Here is a 16,528-nt window from a genome sequence, read left to right as displayed (position 1 = left end):
CACCTTCCAGGTGACTGGGGGCACTGAGGCCACGGTACCAACCACACTTTGGACTTCCTATAGGAAAAGCCCGGGGAACTCGGGGTTTGTTTTGTTTCTCTTCCCAAATGGATCCCAGGTGCCAGTAGCCAAACCTTAGCGTTTCAACAATAACAATGATAGCCCTTTGGAAAGATGGAGATCTTTTCCTGTTGCAAAGTTTGGAATTTTGATCTCTGTTAGAGTATTTCCCTCTTGACATTTTTGTAGCCAGAGAATCCTGATGAAGTTTTGTTTCATTTTGTTTTGTATTTGTCTGGGGAAAGGATAGATATAACAAAAATAAAAGTAAATAAAATGAAATTTTAAAAATGCCCATGGGCAATGTTCTGCGTTCAGATTAGCTCCCCTACTCTTTACTGTAGCTGATTTTCTGCGGTGGCTATGCATCGATTTTTTAAGAGAAAAAAAAAGTGAATAGGAATCAAGTCAGTAGTATTATTTCCCCTTTAAGAGAAACCTTTTAGAAGTAAGTTAAGCCAAGCGATGGAAATATAGGTTATATGTCATACATTTCTGCCACACTGACCCCTCCAATTTAAATCTTGTCTGAGCCCTGAGACAATTCAGCCATGAGTAAATACTGCCCTCTGCTGTTTACTCTAAATCTTAACGTCTTTAGTCTCCCGGTTTCTTACTTAAAATTAAATGCAGACACTAGAAGGATCTGGTTACAAGGCTAATTCTTCCTTGCCTAGGGATAATAGCAGAGTAAAAAGATCTTTAGGAATCTCTTAGTGTTTTTCCTTATTTAATGTTAAAAAAATTTTAAGAACAATAGAGCAGTCAGCAAATTCAAGTGGGTTGATCTAGGCAGCCTGTAACCCAAACTGATATGTGGAAACCTGAATACTAAAAACCCTATAACCAGTACTTTTGTTTAGATTAGAACATTCACTTCTACATATTCCTCTACTGCATATAATGATATATACAATATATATAATAAATGAGTTGGAAACACAAGAGAGGTAAATTTCACCATTTCTGTACTTCTAGGACTTGAAAACTTGAAAGCATCAGAAGGAATTCTTTATAAAAAAGACATTTTTAAGTCTTCTCAAATCTCATATCTCTGCCAAGAAGTTACAATCTAAATACCATTATTATGGTGTAATTTCGCCAACAAAGATTTGTAGATAAAAATGGAACCAACAGTTTTTACACACCCAGGATATGATGTGTGATTTTAAGAGAATAAGAGGGTTTTTTTTTAAACTGTATGTTGTTTTTTGTCAATGCACTACAATTCAATAATTCAAAGATTGGGTAGGAAAGAGTAGAAAGAAAACATTTAGGTACTTGTTGCCGGAGATCAGGTACTTTTGCTGTTTTGTTGGCTGTTTGAAGAGCCTGTGGGATAATCTTCATATTTAGTCTCATCATTAAATTTACATCATTTATGAATGGATTGAATTTGGGGAACAGGTGAAAATCATTCATTTTGTGGAATGGAGAGTATTAATTCTGTGTAATATATTTTTAAATAAAAAACAATATGGCAAAATTAAGTAATATAGAAAATGTGTATATATTTAGTATGTAAACTAACTTTTTGAACAATTCTGAAAGAGGATTATCAAAAATGATTTAGGCAATAGTACAGTTATTTGAATAAGTGGAGCTTTCCATGATAACTAAAATAATGCATTCATTTATAGATAAAACCTACACAAAAAATTGCAACCTACTAATCCAAGGTATGATACAGAACATGGCTTTAATGAAAGACAAGTTGTGAAATCCTTATTATAATTTTCCCCCTAGGTTTCAAAAAATGTGGTATGTAATGCATGATTAAAATAGGGATGCCCCCAAAAAGTAAAATGAAAGAAAATAAAGACATATATGATTATATGGATGAAGAAACAAAGTTTAGTTTGTTTTTTCATCAAAAGCATAATTATTTTAAGAAAAAAATTTCTTCCACTCTTCTCCCCTCCCTTCCTTTCCTTGTCTGCCTTGTATTCCTCTTTCCCTTTCTTCCTTCTCCTTATCTCCTTTCTTCTCTTTTCCCTTCCCTTCCAATTTCTTGACCTCTTTTCCCTTCCCTTCCTAGGGTTTTTACCCTACTTTCGTGTCCCTACCTCTATCCTGCCTTCCCTTCACATGACCCTTTATACTTTGCTACACTTTGCTCACTTTATTCAGCCGTACCCTCCTCTCCTTAGTATTCTTCAATTCCATTCCTAAACCTCCCGAGGCAAACATTCTACTGAGTGGAATGTGTATCTTTTCGTTTCCATGTTTTTGCAAAATTTGTGTTATCTAGTTATCATGTATTTTTACTGATTTATTTTTTTATTGAAATATAGTTAGCATACAATATTATATTGGTTTCAAGTATACAACATAGTGATTTGACAGTTATCTACATTATTAAATGCTCACTCCAACTAGTGTAATTACTGGCAAAGTAGAATGATGTTACAGAATTATTGAGTATATTCTCTATGCTGTACTTTCATTGACCATTTTACATTATGAAGATTTTGTGCCTCTTTACCCTCTTCACCTATTTCACACACCCACCCCAAACCCTCCCTCATGGTAACCATCAGTCTTTTCTCAGTTTCTATGAGTCTATTGTTATTTTGTTCATTTTCTTTTTTTTTTAGATTACACATATAAGTGAAATTATACGGCATTGGTCTTTCTCTGCCTGGCTTATTTCATTTAGCATAATACCCTCTAGGTTTGCCTGTGTTGTCGCAAACAACAAGATTCTTTTTTCATGGATGAATTGTGTATATGCACCACATATTCTTTATCCATTCATCTATTGATGGGCATTTTGGTTGCTTCCATATCTTGGTTATTGTAAATAATGTGCCAGTAAACATAGGTGTGCATATTTCTTTTTGAATTAGAGATTTTGCCTTCTTCAGGTAAATTCCTAGGATTGGAATTACTAAGAATATGATATTTCTATTTTTAGTTTTTTGAAGAACCTCCATATTGCTTTCCACAGTGGCTGCACCAATTTATATTCCCACCAACAATGTAGGAGGGTTCGCTTTTCTCCATATCCTCACCAACACTTGCTATTTCTTGTCTTTTGGATAGTAGCTAATCTGACTGGTGTGAGGTGATATCTCACTGTGGGTTTTTTTTGCATTTCCCTGATGATTAGTGAAGTGGAGCATCTTTTTATGCCTATTGGCATCTGTATGTCTTCTTTGGAAAAATACCTATTCAGTAACTCTGCCCATTTTTTAATTGGGTTATTTGCTTCTTGGTGGTGTCATATTATCAGGCAGCTGCATCTGGGGAGGGCTCTCCCTGCACATTAAGTGAAACCTCAACTTGGATGGGTGGGAGGGTGGGGAGGGCTTTTTAACTTTATTGAGGAAGAATTCTCTAACAGGTCAGACAATAAGAAAGGAACTCATTAAAGCAAGAGTAGCAGTGGATGGCAGCAGTTGGACAGGCAGCAGAGAGCAAGGAAGAACAGAGGGAGGAAAGGGAAGCTCATTGAACTCCTGCTCAGCATAGGGCAAATTCCCTGCCAACTCCTAAAGCCAGAGTCACCTGGTAGCTAGTGTCCATTTGAATCTGTGCAGCACACCAGGATTTGGGGGAGCCACAGAGCAATGGATGGAGTGAGATTATGTTCTGAGAACTTCCCAAAGGCAAAGAAAGGAGATTTTGGGCAGGCTACTAAAGAAAATGATTGTACAGCTGCAGTCCTGTCCAGCACCCAGGCAACAGGAACTTAAAAGCCCAGATCAGAGATCTTAGTTACCCTTCCCTACTTGTCTGAAGTAGGACAGAGAGAGTGAAGACTTGAGCTGAAACCTAAAAATTGAATGAAATACCTAAGTAATGAGATGCTCACCACTGGAAGAGCACAGGGACAGAACACAGTAAGTTGAGCAGTGGTAAGTGTTTGTTTAAGGCAAAGTACACACTCAAAGAAAGGGGAGCAAGGGCAACTTCAGAGAGGATGCATGCTTAAAGGCTTAGGATTCTGTCTCTTAAGGTTTTCAAGAATGGGGGAAAGGGTGGGGTGAAGAGTAGACTTGACATGTAGTCTCATGATGACCATCTCCAGTGAGAGACATTGTGTCATCATCTATAGTCAGTCCTCTAGATGTTCTGTAAGGTAAACTTAACAAAAGAAATTTCTTGTTCCTATTCTTCCCTAAGATAATGGTTACTCTCAAGCAGTGCAGACATATCATTTAGTACTGCCTTTCCTGCTTTGAGATAGGGTAGGTTATTGGCTGATTACCATAAAAGATGCTAGAAATCTTACCTCCTAACTCTCTGTTTTTTAAAATGGAATCTCAGCCCTAAGATGGAGTCCCACCTGTCCTTCTATACTGTTTATTTCTCAACATTTTTCATCATAACAGGAAAAATTAATGATGCTTGTTCCATGTCCCTGCCCTACTTCAGTATGAGTTCTTCATGTATTTTGGATATTAATCCTTATTAGAAATATCATTTATGAATATATTCTCCCATATAGTAGGTCACCTGTGTCCTGGTTTGGGTTATACTGTGCATGTGTCTTACCTTGTTTCTTACCTTTTTCACCATGAACTATGTTTTTCAGATTTATACATGTTGCTATGTGTCTCTCTGAACTGTTGTTTCTGACTTTTGCCTTTTCCTATCAGGTATGTATCCATTACTGTTAACCTATCTACTTGCATAGTTATAAACATCCAATTTGACTCCAGCTCCCTAACATCACAGATTAGTCTGCAATGAACATCCTTGTAATTCTTCCTAAGTGGAAATGAATTATCTTTGGGATACATGGTGTCAAAGAAAGAGGCCTCTATTCCATATCCAAATGGAATAGCTGACTGCTTGCTAAGCAAGAGAGAGCTGTGTTTGTAGCATACCATATTTCAGAGCAAAAAGAATGAATCTTAGGTTTAGGGAAGCATGAAGCTCAGAGATGTCAAACTTTCAGAAAATGGGAGGGGTTAGAGATTGGTTAACTTTTTGCTAAGGAATTGAAATTAATAGACTGTGGTTTTGCAGATTGGCTGAGTTTCAGATGTGTTTTTCTTGAATGTGAATGCAGCATTGATTTGGGATGGATTAGTAGTGGTTCTTACAACTGGTTCTTGATAACATTGGAACAGGTGGATATGATTTTGTCCTTATCTATGTTATTTCTCTTTCCCTTGTTTCTTTGGTCTGGCTGTTTTGCTTTCCAACTTTTTGTGCTAAATGTTTAATTCAGTATTTTAGATTTAATTTCCTAATAAATATATTTAAAGCTGTATTTTTCCTCAAAGTACTGCATTAAATTTAATCCCAAAAATATTATTTACAAAATATCCCATGTAGTGATTTCATTATCAGTCATCTGCAAATATTTAGTAATTTATTTTATGGTTTCTTCTGTAGCACAAGATCATTTATTAATATATAATTCTATTTCAAAATGTGTAAACTAATAATTTCTTCTCCTTCAGCAAATCCTGCTGCCTTTTACCATTTTCCCTGGTATATGGAATCGGTATCCCTTTGTTACTACTTATTCATTGTGCTATATTCAAAGTAGATAATCTGTGATAGAAAAAAGTCTCTAATTTATCCCCTTTCATCTTTTCTTAATCCACTCCAGTCAGTTTTACCCAAAGCAATCCACCACAATTTTTTGTATCAAGGTCATAGTTGATCACTTCCTTCTCTTTGGTTAGCTTTGTGTATTTACTTCTAGGACACCAACCTGCCTCACAGACCACTACTTTGCAGTCTCAGATGTTGTGCAGCACCCCAGGACTAAAGAGACAAATTGCCTCCTGTTTTCTAAGCTCTCAGTTCCTTAGTGATTTCATGTTGTCTCAAGACTTCAAATAAGTTGATAACAGTAAGAAAAGAATGCAGAGTCTGCATTTTTTGTATGCAGTGTTCTATCAACATCAATTAAGTTGTTAATCATCCTATTGAGATATTGTATATCATCATTGATTTTTCTGTTAGTTTCATGTATTGATACTAAAAGAAGCATATTAAATCTGTGTTTATGACCTCCGATTTAAATCTCCTTATATGTTATGTAGCTCTTGTTTGGTATTTTAAGGCTTTTTGTCACATACATGCACACACAAATATATTATATTCCTTGTGAATTAAACTTTGTCCAATTAAGTTACAACTCCTTTTTTCCCTAAATAATGTACTTTTCCTTAAAATCTACTTTTGTCTGATGAATGTACAGGTAACTAGCATTCTTTGGCTTTATCATCACAAATTGTTTTCTCTATCCTTTTACCTCCTTTTCCCTGTACTATAGTATTTTTAAAGTGTCTTTTTGACACAATGTCATATTTGTAAATATATTCATTGTTTTTTATTGACATTCTAATCATTATCTTACCTCTATTTTAGTCTATTTAGACTTAATTTAACTACTCATATTTGTTTATATCTATCGAATTTTGTGTTTTGCTATTTTTTTGTCTAGTTTTATGGTTCTTGCTTATTTCTGTGTTTCTTACTCCCAGTTTAATTATTTTGGATGATGTGTACTCTGGATCAGCAATTTTAGTTTTATCTCTAGAATTTAAAAAAATGCATTCTACTCAGAGTCTAAAATAAATCAGTTCATTAAGAAAAAAGGAGGTTTCTTCTAGAACAATACATTTAAATTTACTTCCCAATTTACATCTTATTTGGGTTTTCTTTTTAATTCTTCATTTTAACCTTACATAGTATTTTTATTTTTTAAAAGGTAACGATATATTCACACTTTGTTTTGCTTTTCAATCCTTCTTCTATCACAAGCATGTTATCCTGGACCACTTGCATGTTGCCTGAAAAACATCCTGAATTTCCTTTGGAATGGCAGTTGCTGGTAGAAGCATTTTATAGTGCCCCTGTTCTTGAAATATTTTTTTCTTTAAGAATAAAATTCCAGATTCTAAATTATTTTAGAATCATTTAAACATAGATTTTTATATCATATGCAAATCTAGTGCAAATATGAAGAAAATATAACAAATAAATTAAGACATTTTTAATACTACACTTTGGTAGTTCAATCCGCATGAATTCATTTTTTTTGTCTCAGAATCATCACTCTCCATATTTATCATCATCATTAAGTCACACAGAAGTTTGACTCTCATTTTTCTGTCAATCTAATTCTTATTTATTTTTATCTCTTGCTCAAGGTAAATTGTCATTTTATTCTGGCTGTTAAAATATTTTTATTTTTGATGTTATGTAGATTTACTTTGTACATATTGTAGGTATAAAATATATTTTTAATCCTGCTTAGAAATCAAACTCTTCATGATGTAAATCATTCTTTCATTATTTCTGGATAATGTTCAATCATTATATTTTCATATTACTCCTAGTTTCCTTCTCCTTGGTTTTCTTTCTGGAACTCTACTTAGACATACACTAGGACTTCTCATGATATCTTCTACGTGTCTTAATATCACCTTAATATTTTCTTTTTTACTTTCTCTGCGCTTAACTCTGAATAATTTTCTGACACCTTCCAGTTCACTAATTATCTCTTTATCTGTGTCTAAATTACTTCTAAACTCATCTATTTAATTTTTTAATTTAATTACTAAATTCTTATAATTTAATATATCGCTGTGTTTTGCAGTTAACTATCCTCTGAGGATATTTTCATTTGCTTTTCATTTCTTTGAACATGTTTAACATAGTTTTGATATTATTTTAAGTATATGTCTTATAATTCCAATATAAGAAAGAGTTAATCATCTGTATCTGCTTCCCATTGTTGTTGCTAGTTTCAGGTTATAGTAAGTTGTTCCCTTGTATAATTACTTTTGTTTGACTATGAACTGGTTGTTTTAATTGGCAAATTATTTGTGATGTTTCTTCAGGTTTAGGATAGATTTGCTCCTGTAAAGAAGATCTGATTATGCTTCCATTAAGTGATTGTGGGTTACTACTAGATGCAAACCACTACCGTTGTCATCGAAACTAAGATGCCAACAATAAAAAAGAACAATATTTTATGAGTGAAAATAGTTCATGAAATAATGTTGCCAATCAAACCATAAAAAATGCTGTCTCATCCCTTTGAATTTTTATTTATTTAAAGACATCTTTTACATTCATTTAGTTTGTTTCTATGTGTCATTCTTTTTTTTTTTTTTTTTAAATCTCAACAGTCTCCAATCTTCTGAAGCATAATGAACAAGTTTTTACATGGTGAACAAGTTCTTACACAGTGAATAAGCTCTTACATGGTGAACAGTGCAAGGGCAGTCATCACAGAAACTTTTGGTTTTGATCATGCATCATGAACTATAAACAATCAGGTCAATTATGATTTTTATACTTGATTTATATGTGAATCCCACATTTCTCCCTTCTTCTTCTTCTTATTATTATTTTTATTTTTAATAAAATGCTGAAGTGGTAGGTAGATGCAAGATAAAGGTAGAAAACATAGTTAAGTGCTGTAAGAGGGCAAATGTAGATGATCAGGTATGTGCCTATACACTAAGTATTAATCCAAGCTAGACAAGGGCAACAAAACATCCACGGATGCAGAAGATTTCTCTCAAAACAGGGGGGGTGAGGTTCTAAGCCTCACCTCTGTTGATCCCCAATTTCTCACCTGATGGCCCCCCTGCGACTGTGCCTTTCTTAGGTTGTTCCTCCCTTGAGGAATCTTACCCATCTCTGGCTAACCTTCCAGGGCCATACAGGGAAATGTAAAGTTGGTAAATGAGAGAGAAGCAATATTGTTTGAAAAGGTTAGCTTTTTACTTTTTTGCAGATTTATGCCCTATGACTTCTATGTCCAGCATTTGTCTTGAGGTGTCTTTACCACTTGGAAGAATTATGATACTCAGTAATTTTGATATGAGGCACAAATTCTACTTAGGGGTTGTAATTATGAAGGAAGAAGAGAAGCTATAGAAGTAGCAGATGGAAGAAAACATGGGAAGATTGATTATTTCTTTGACATATCTTCTTGTAGTGTAACATAAGCGTGTATAGCTTTTAAATTACTAATTAAATTGCGTGCACACATTGACATAACAGGAATAGAGCTACATAACCAAAGCAGACCTACAATTACCAGCCATATCCAGTGAAACCAAGAAAACCAGTTAGGCACCCTAGGCATTTGTGAAAAATTATCAATGATATGATGGATATTGTCTAACTGAATTTGAATATTTTGAGAAAAATCAGACAAATTAAAACAACACATTCCTGGGAACTGTTCACATCCCATATGTTCTTTTAATAGTAGATAGTCTATAGTCGCAAGATTTTGGAGCTCTGCAACTTCCACTTCTCCTAATTCTTGGTTGAGTTCCAACAGGATAGATCCAGTCAAATTTGTTGTTTTACTGTATGCACAGGCCAGCTTAGATATCTCCTTCTTCATTCCAGTGGCAAGCCCAGGAACCAGTGGGATGAATGCAGCTACAACTGCAACAGAACCAGGATCTTTGTTGAAGTTTTTTGATGATCATCTTCTGGAATGACTCTTCCAGAGAATGTTGATGTTGAAAGTTGTTCATATCGTATCTTAATTCGTTTTCTAGATAGCCAAATTAGGCTTTGATCCTCTGTATAAACACAAAGAAACCCTTTGACCCTTTGCCCACACTTTGATATGCCCTTTATACCATTGTGAAGAACTTATTGGAGATCCCCACACAGGAACTGCTTTTTTTTTTTTTTAAGAGAAAGGAATATTATCAGAAAAATGTACTTCCATAGCTGATCATCTGACACCCTTTAAATGATCAAAATTAAGGATAGTTAAAGCATGCATTAATCGGTGATTTGCAGTTAGTTTTATCTAATCAGGGAGTAATCCCCCTTTTCTTTTTTTTTTTTTTTGTTATCATTAATCTACAATTACATGAAGAACATTATGTTTACTAGGCTCTCCCCTATACCAGGTCCCCCGACAAACCCCCTTACAGTCACTGTCCATCAGCATAGCAAAAAGTTGTATAATCACTATTTGTCTTCTCTTTGTTGTACAGCCCTCCCCTTTCTCCCACCCCCCCATTGTGCATGCTAATCGTAATACCCCCTTTCTTCTTTCCCCCCCTTATCCCTCCCTACCCACCCATCCTCCCCAGTCCCTTTTCCTTTGGTACCTGTTACTCCATTCTTGGGTTCTTTGATTCTGCTGCTGTTTTGTTCCTTGAGTTTTTCCTTTGTTCTTATACTCCACAGATGAGTGAAATCATTTGGTATTTCTCTTTCTCCGCTTGGCTTATTTCACTGAGCATAATACCCTCTAGCTCCATCCATGTTGTTGCAAATGGTAGGATTTGTTTTCTTCTTATGGCTGAATAATATTCCATTGTGTATATGTACCACCTCTTTATCCATTCATCTACTGATGGACACTTAGGTTGCTTCCATTTCTTGGCTATTGTAAATAGTGCTGCGATAAACATAGGGGTGCATCTGTCTTTTTCAAACTGGAGTGCGGCATTCTTAGGGTAAATTCCTAGGAGTGGAATTCCTGGGTCAAATGGTAAGTCTGTTTTTAGCATTTTGAGGAACCTCCATACTGCTTTGCACAATGGTTGAACTAATTTACATTCCCACCAGCAGTGTAGGAGGGTTCCCCTTTCTCCACAACCCTGCCAACATTTCTGGTTGTTTGTCTTTTGGATGCTAGCCATCCTTACTGGTGTGAGGTGATATCTCATTGTGGTTTTAATTTGCATTTACTGATAATTAGAGATGTGGAGCATCTTTTCATGTGTCTGTTGGCCATCTGTATTTCTTGTCTGGAGAACTGTCTGTTCAGTTCCTCTGCCCATTTTTTAATTGGATTATTTGCTTTTTGTTTGTTGAGGTGGGTGAGCTCTTTATATATTTTGGATGTCAAGCCTTTATCGGATCTGTCATTTACAAATATATTCTCCCATACTGTAGGGTACCTTTTTGTTCTATTGATGGTGTCTTTTGCTGTACAGAAGTTTTTCAGCTTAATATAGTCCCACTTGTTCATATTTGCTGTTGTTTTCCTTGCCCGGGGAGATGTGTTCAAGAAGAGGTCACTCATGTTTATGTCTAAGAGGTTTTTGCCTATGTTTTCTTCCAAGAGTTTTATGGTTTCATGACTTACATTCAGGTCTTTGATCCATTCTGAATCTACTTTTGTGTATGGGGTTAGACAATGGACGAGTCTCATTCTCCTACATGTAGCTGTCCAGTTTTGCCAGCACCATCTGTTGAAGAGACTGTCATTTCCCCATTGTATGTCCATGGCCCCTTTATCAAATATTAATTGAACCATATATGTTTGGGTTAATGTCTGGAGTCTCTAATCTGTTCCACTGGTCTGTGGCTCTGTTCTTGTGCCAGAACCAAATTGTCTTGATTACTATGGCTTTGTAGTAGAGCTTGAAGTTGGGGAGTGAGATCCCCCCATCTTTATTCTTCTTTCTCAGGATTGCTTTGGCTATTTGGGGTCTTTGGTGTTTCCATATGAATTTTTGAACTATTTGTTCCAGTTCATTGAAGACTGTTGTTGGTAATTTGATAGGGATTGCATCAAATCTGTATATTGCTTTGGGTAGGATGGCCATTTTAATGATATTAATTCTTCCTAGCTAAGAGCATGGGATGAGTTTCCATTTATTAGTGTCCCCTTTAATTTCTCTTAAGAGTGTCTTGTAGTTTTCAGGGTATAGGTCTTTCACTTCTTTGGTTAGGTTTATTTCTAGGTATTTTATTCTTTTTGATGCAATTGTGAATGGAATTGTTTTCCTGATTTCTCTTTCTTTTGGTTCATTGTTAGTGTATAGGAAAGCCACAGATTTCTGTGTGTTAATTTTTATTCCTGCAACTTTGCTGAATTCTGATAATAGTTCTTGTAGTTTTGGAGTCTTTAGGGTTTTTTATGTACAATATCATGTCATCTGCAAATAGTGACATTTAACTTCTTCTTTACCAATCTCTTTTTCCTTGTATTTCTTTGTTTTGTCTGATTGCCATGGCTAGGACCTCCAGTACTATGTTAAATAACAGTGGAGAGAGTGGGCATCCCTGTCTAGTTCCCGATCTCAGAGGAAAAACTTTCAGCTTCTCGCTGTTCAGTATAATATTGGTTGTGGGTTTATCATATATGGACTTTATTATGTTGAGGTACTTGCCCTCTATACCCATTTTGCTGAGATATTTTATCATGAATGAATGTTGAATTTTGTCAAATGCTTTTTCAACATATATGAAGATGATCATGTGGTTTTTGTCTTTCTTTTTGTTGATGTGGTGGATGATGTTGATGGATTTTCGAATGTTGTACCATCCTTGCATCCCTGGGATGAATCCCACTTGGTCATGGTGTATGATCCTTTTGATATATTTTTGAATTCGGTTTGCTAATATTTTATTGAGTATTTTGCATCTACATTCATCAGGGATATTGGTCTGTAATTTTCTTTTTTGGTGGGGTCTTTGCCTTGCTTTGGTATTAGGATGATGTTGACCTCATAGAATGAGTTTAGGTGTATTCCCTCCTCTTCTATTTTTTGGAAAACTTTAACAGGAATGGATATTATGTCTTCTCTGTGTGTCTGATAAAATTCCAAGGTTAATCCGTCTGGCCCGGGGGTTTTGTTCTTGGGTAGTTTTTTGATTACCGTTTCAATTTCTTTGCTCGTAATTGGTTTGTTTAACTTTTGTGTTTCTTCCTTGGTCAGTCTTGGAAGGCTGTATTTCTCTAGGAAGTTCTCCATTTCTTCTAGGTTTTCCAGCTTGTTGGCATATAGGTTTTCATAGTTAGTCTTTAATAATTCTTTGTATTTCTGTGGAGTCTGTCATGATTTTTCCGTTCTAATATATGATTTTGTTCAGTTTTGTTGATTCTCTTTTTCTCTTAATAAGTTTGGCTAGAGGCTTATCTATTTTATTTTCTCAAAGAACCAGCTCTTGGTTTCATTGATTTTTTCTATTGTTTTATTCTTCTCAATTTTGTTTATTTCTTCTCTGATCTTTATTATGTCCCTCCTTCTGCTGACTTTAGGCCTCATTTGTTCTTCTTTATCCAGTTTCGATAATTGTGATGTTAGACTGTTCATTTGGGATTGTTCTTCCTTCTTCAAGTGTGCCTGGATCGCTATATACTTTCCTTTTAAGACTGCTTTCGCTGCGTCCCACAGAAGTTGGGGCTTTGTGCTTGTTGTTGTCATTTGTTTCCATATATTCCTTGATTTCTATTTTAATTTGTTCGTTGATCCATTGATTATTTAGGAGCATGTTATTAACCCTCCATGTGTTTGTGAGCCCTTTTGTTTTCTTTGTAAAATTTATTTCTAGTTTTATACCTTTTTGGTCTGAAAAGTTGGTTGGTAGAATTTCAATATTTTGGAATTTACTGAGGCTCTTTTTGTGAGCTAGTATGTGGTCTATTCTGGAGAATGTTCCATGTGCACTTGAGAAGAATGTGTATCCTGTTGCTTTTGGATGTAGAGTTCTATAGATGTCTATTAGGTCCATCTGTTCTACTGTGTTGTTCAGTGCCTCCGTGTCCTTACTTATTTTCTGCTTGGTGGATCTATCCTTTGGGGTGAGTGGCATGTTGAAGTCTCCTAAAATGAATGCATTGCAGTCTGTTTCTCCCTTTAGTTCTGTTAGCATTTGTTTCACATATGCTGGTGCTCCTGTGTTGAGTGCATATATATTTAGAATGGTTGTATCCTCTTGTTGGACTGAGCCCTTTATCATTATGTAATGTCCTTCTTTATCTCTTGTTACTTTCTTTGTTTTGAAGTCTATTTTGTCTGATATTAGTACTGCAACCCGTGCTTTCTTCTCTCTGTTGTTTGCCTGAAATATGTTTTTCCATCCCTTGACTTTTAGTCTGTGCATGTCTTTGGGTTTGAGGTGAGTTTCTTGTAAGCAGCACACAGATGGGTCTTGCTTCTTTATCCATTCAGTGACTCTGTGTCTTTTGATTGGTGCATTCAGTCCATTTACATTTAGGGTGACTATCGAAAGAGATGTACTTATTGCCATTGCAGGCTTTAGAATCGTGGTTACCAAAGGTTCAAGGTTAGCCTCTTTAGTATCTTACTACCTAACTTAGCTCGCTTATTGAGCTGTTATATACACTGTCTGGAGATTCTTTTCTTCTCTCCCTTCTTATTTCTCCTCCTCCATTCTTTATATGTTGGTTGTTTTATTCTGTGCTCTTTCATGTTTCCTTTAACTGGTTTCAGTGGATAGTTGATTTTATTTTTTTGCCTTTAGTTAATATTTGGTTGGTCTGTTTTCTTTGCTGTGATTTTATTTTCTCTGGTGACATCTGTTTAGTTTTAGGAGTGCTCCCGTCTAGAACAGTCCCTCTAAAATACCCTGTAGAGGTGGTTTGTGGGAAGCAAATTCCCTCAACTTTTGCTTCTCTGGGAATTGTTTAATCCCTCCTTCCATCATATTTAAATGCTAATCATGCTTGATACAGTATCCTTGGTTCAAGGCCCTTCTGCTTCATTGCATTAAATATATCATGCCATTCTCTTCTGGCCTGTAAGGTTTCTGTTGAGAAGTCTGATGATAGCCTGATGGGTTTTCCTTTGTAGGTGACCTTTTACTCTCTAGCTGCCTTTAAAACTCTTTCCTTGTCCTTGATCTTTGCCATTTTAATTATTATGTATCTTGGTGTTGTCCTCCTTGGGTCCTTTCTGTTGGGAGTTCTGTGCATTTCTGTGGTCTGTTCGATTATTTCCTCCCCCAGTTTGGGGAAGTTTTCAGCAATTATTTCTTCAAAGACTCTTTCTGTCCCTTTTTCTCTCTCTTCTTCTTCTGGTACTCCTGTAATACAGATATTGTTCCTTTTGGATTGGTCACACAGTTCTCTTAATATTGTTTCATTCCTGGAGATCTTTTTATCTCTCTCTATGTCAGCTTCTATGCGTTCCCGTTCTCTGGTTTCTATTCCATCAATGGCCTCTTGCATCTTATCCATTCTGCTCATAAATCCTTCCAGATTTGGGTTCATTTCTGTAATCTCTTTCCAGACATCTGTAATCTCCCTCCGGACTTCATCCCTTAGGTCTTGTATATTTCTCTGCATCTCATTCAGCATGTTTATGATTTTTATTTTGAATTCGTTTTCAGGAAGACTGGTTAGGTCTGTCTCCTTCTCTGGTGTTGTCTCTGTGATCTTTGTCTGCCTGTAATTTTGCCTTATCATGGTGATAGAGATAGTTTGCAGAGCTGGGATGAGTGACGGCTGGAAGAAATTCCCTTCTTGTTGGTTTTTGGCCTTCCTTTCCTGGGAGAACAGCTACCTCTTGTGGCTTGTACTGGGCAGCTGCGCACAGACAGGGCTTCTCATTCTTGCCCGGCTGCTATGGAGCTTATCTCCACTGTTGCTGTGGGCGTGGCGTGCGTTGGGCTCCTGCTCAGAAATGGTGGAGCCGAGTTGCAGGGGGAACGGCCGGGAGGCTATTTATCTCTTTGAGCAGTCTCCATGCTCCCTGCTGCCCAGGGATTATAGTGGCCAGAGATCCCCATATTCCCTGCTGCTTTACTAAGTGTCCCATGACGTTTCCGTCTGGTTTTGGGGTCCCTGTCCCTTTAAGACTTCCAAAAAGCACTCACAAGAAAAAAAAAATTTTAATAAATAATTTAAAAAAAAAACTGCTTGTTTATCTTTGTCCCTGGGCGCCGGCCTCAGGGACCTGCTAACAGGTCTTGCTGTCCTGTTTCCCTAGTATTCAGGACCCCACACATGCACTGTGTCTGCGCTCTGGGCCGGATGGCTCGGGCTTGGTGTTCTGCAGTCCTGGGCTCCCTCTCCCTCCCTGCTCTGACTCCTCTCCTCCTGCCAGAAGCTGGGCTGAGGGCGCCTGGTCCCGCCGGGCCAGGGCTTTTATTTTACTCCCTTCATGAGGCGCTGGGTTCTCGCAGTGTGGATGTGGCCTGGATGTTGTCCTGTGTTCTCTGGTCTCTATTCTAGGAAGAGTTGTCTTTGTTATATTTTCATAAATATATGTGGTTTTGGGAGGAGATTTCCGCTGCTCTACTCACGCAGCCATCTTGGCTCCACCCCCTGTGTCATTCTTCAATATATGTAAAAAGGAAACCATAGCATAATAAATTGGATAAGACAGATTTTAGATTTCTTTCTTGGAAGATCCAGCTCAAAGTAGTATAGCGTTTATTGGGAAACTCCCCCATTATTCTCTCTTTGATTTTTTTCTGATGTAGTAACTGCATGTTTGATGTTTGGAGATATATATAGGTATCTGAACTGAGGACATAAGACTTGGGGTCTCCAACTTTAATAGGAGAAGTCTCCTATATATTTATACCCTCATTAAAAGTCAAAGCCCATATTTGTGAAGTTTGGCAAATGTCCTTACAACAAAAGTTACTTCAATGTTGAGTATACGTCTGTGGGTTCACAGGTTTTCTGAGACCTCATATTGCAAGTTCCAAATTGTCTTATCATGTCAGATATTTAATCTTTTTAGAAAATATTTTAACATTTAGTAATTTTAGTGGTAAATAATTGCCTGGCATATTACCAGAA

The sequence above is a fragment of the Manis pentadactyla genome, chromosome 5 (assembly GCF_030020395.1).
Source record: "Manis pentadactyla isolate mManPen7 chromosome 5, mManPen7.hap1, whole genome shotgun sequence".
NCBI classification, from domain to species: Eukaryota; Metazoa; Chordata; class Mammalia; order Pholidota; family Manidae; genus Manis; species Manis pentadactyla.
This window is presented reverse-complemented; position numbering follows the sequence as displayed.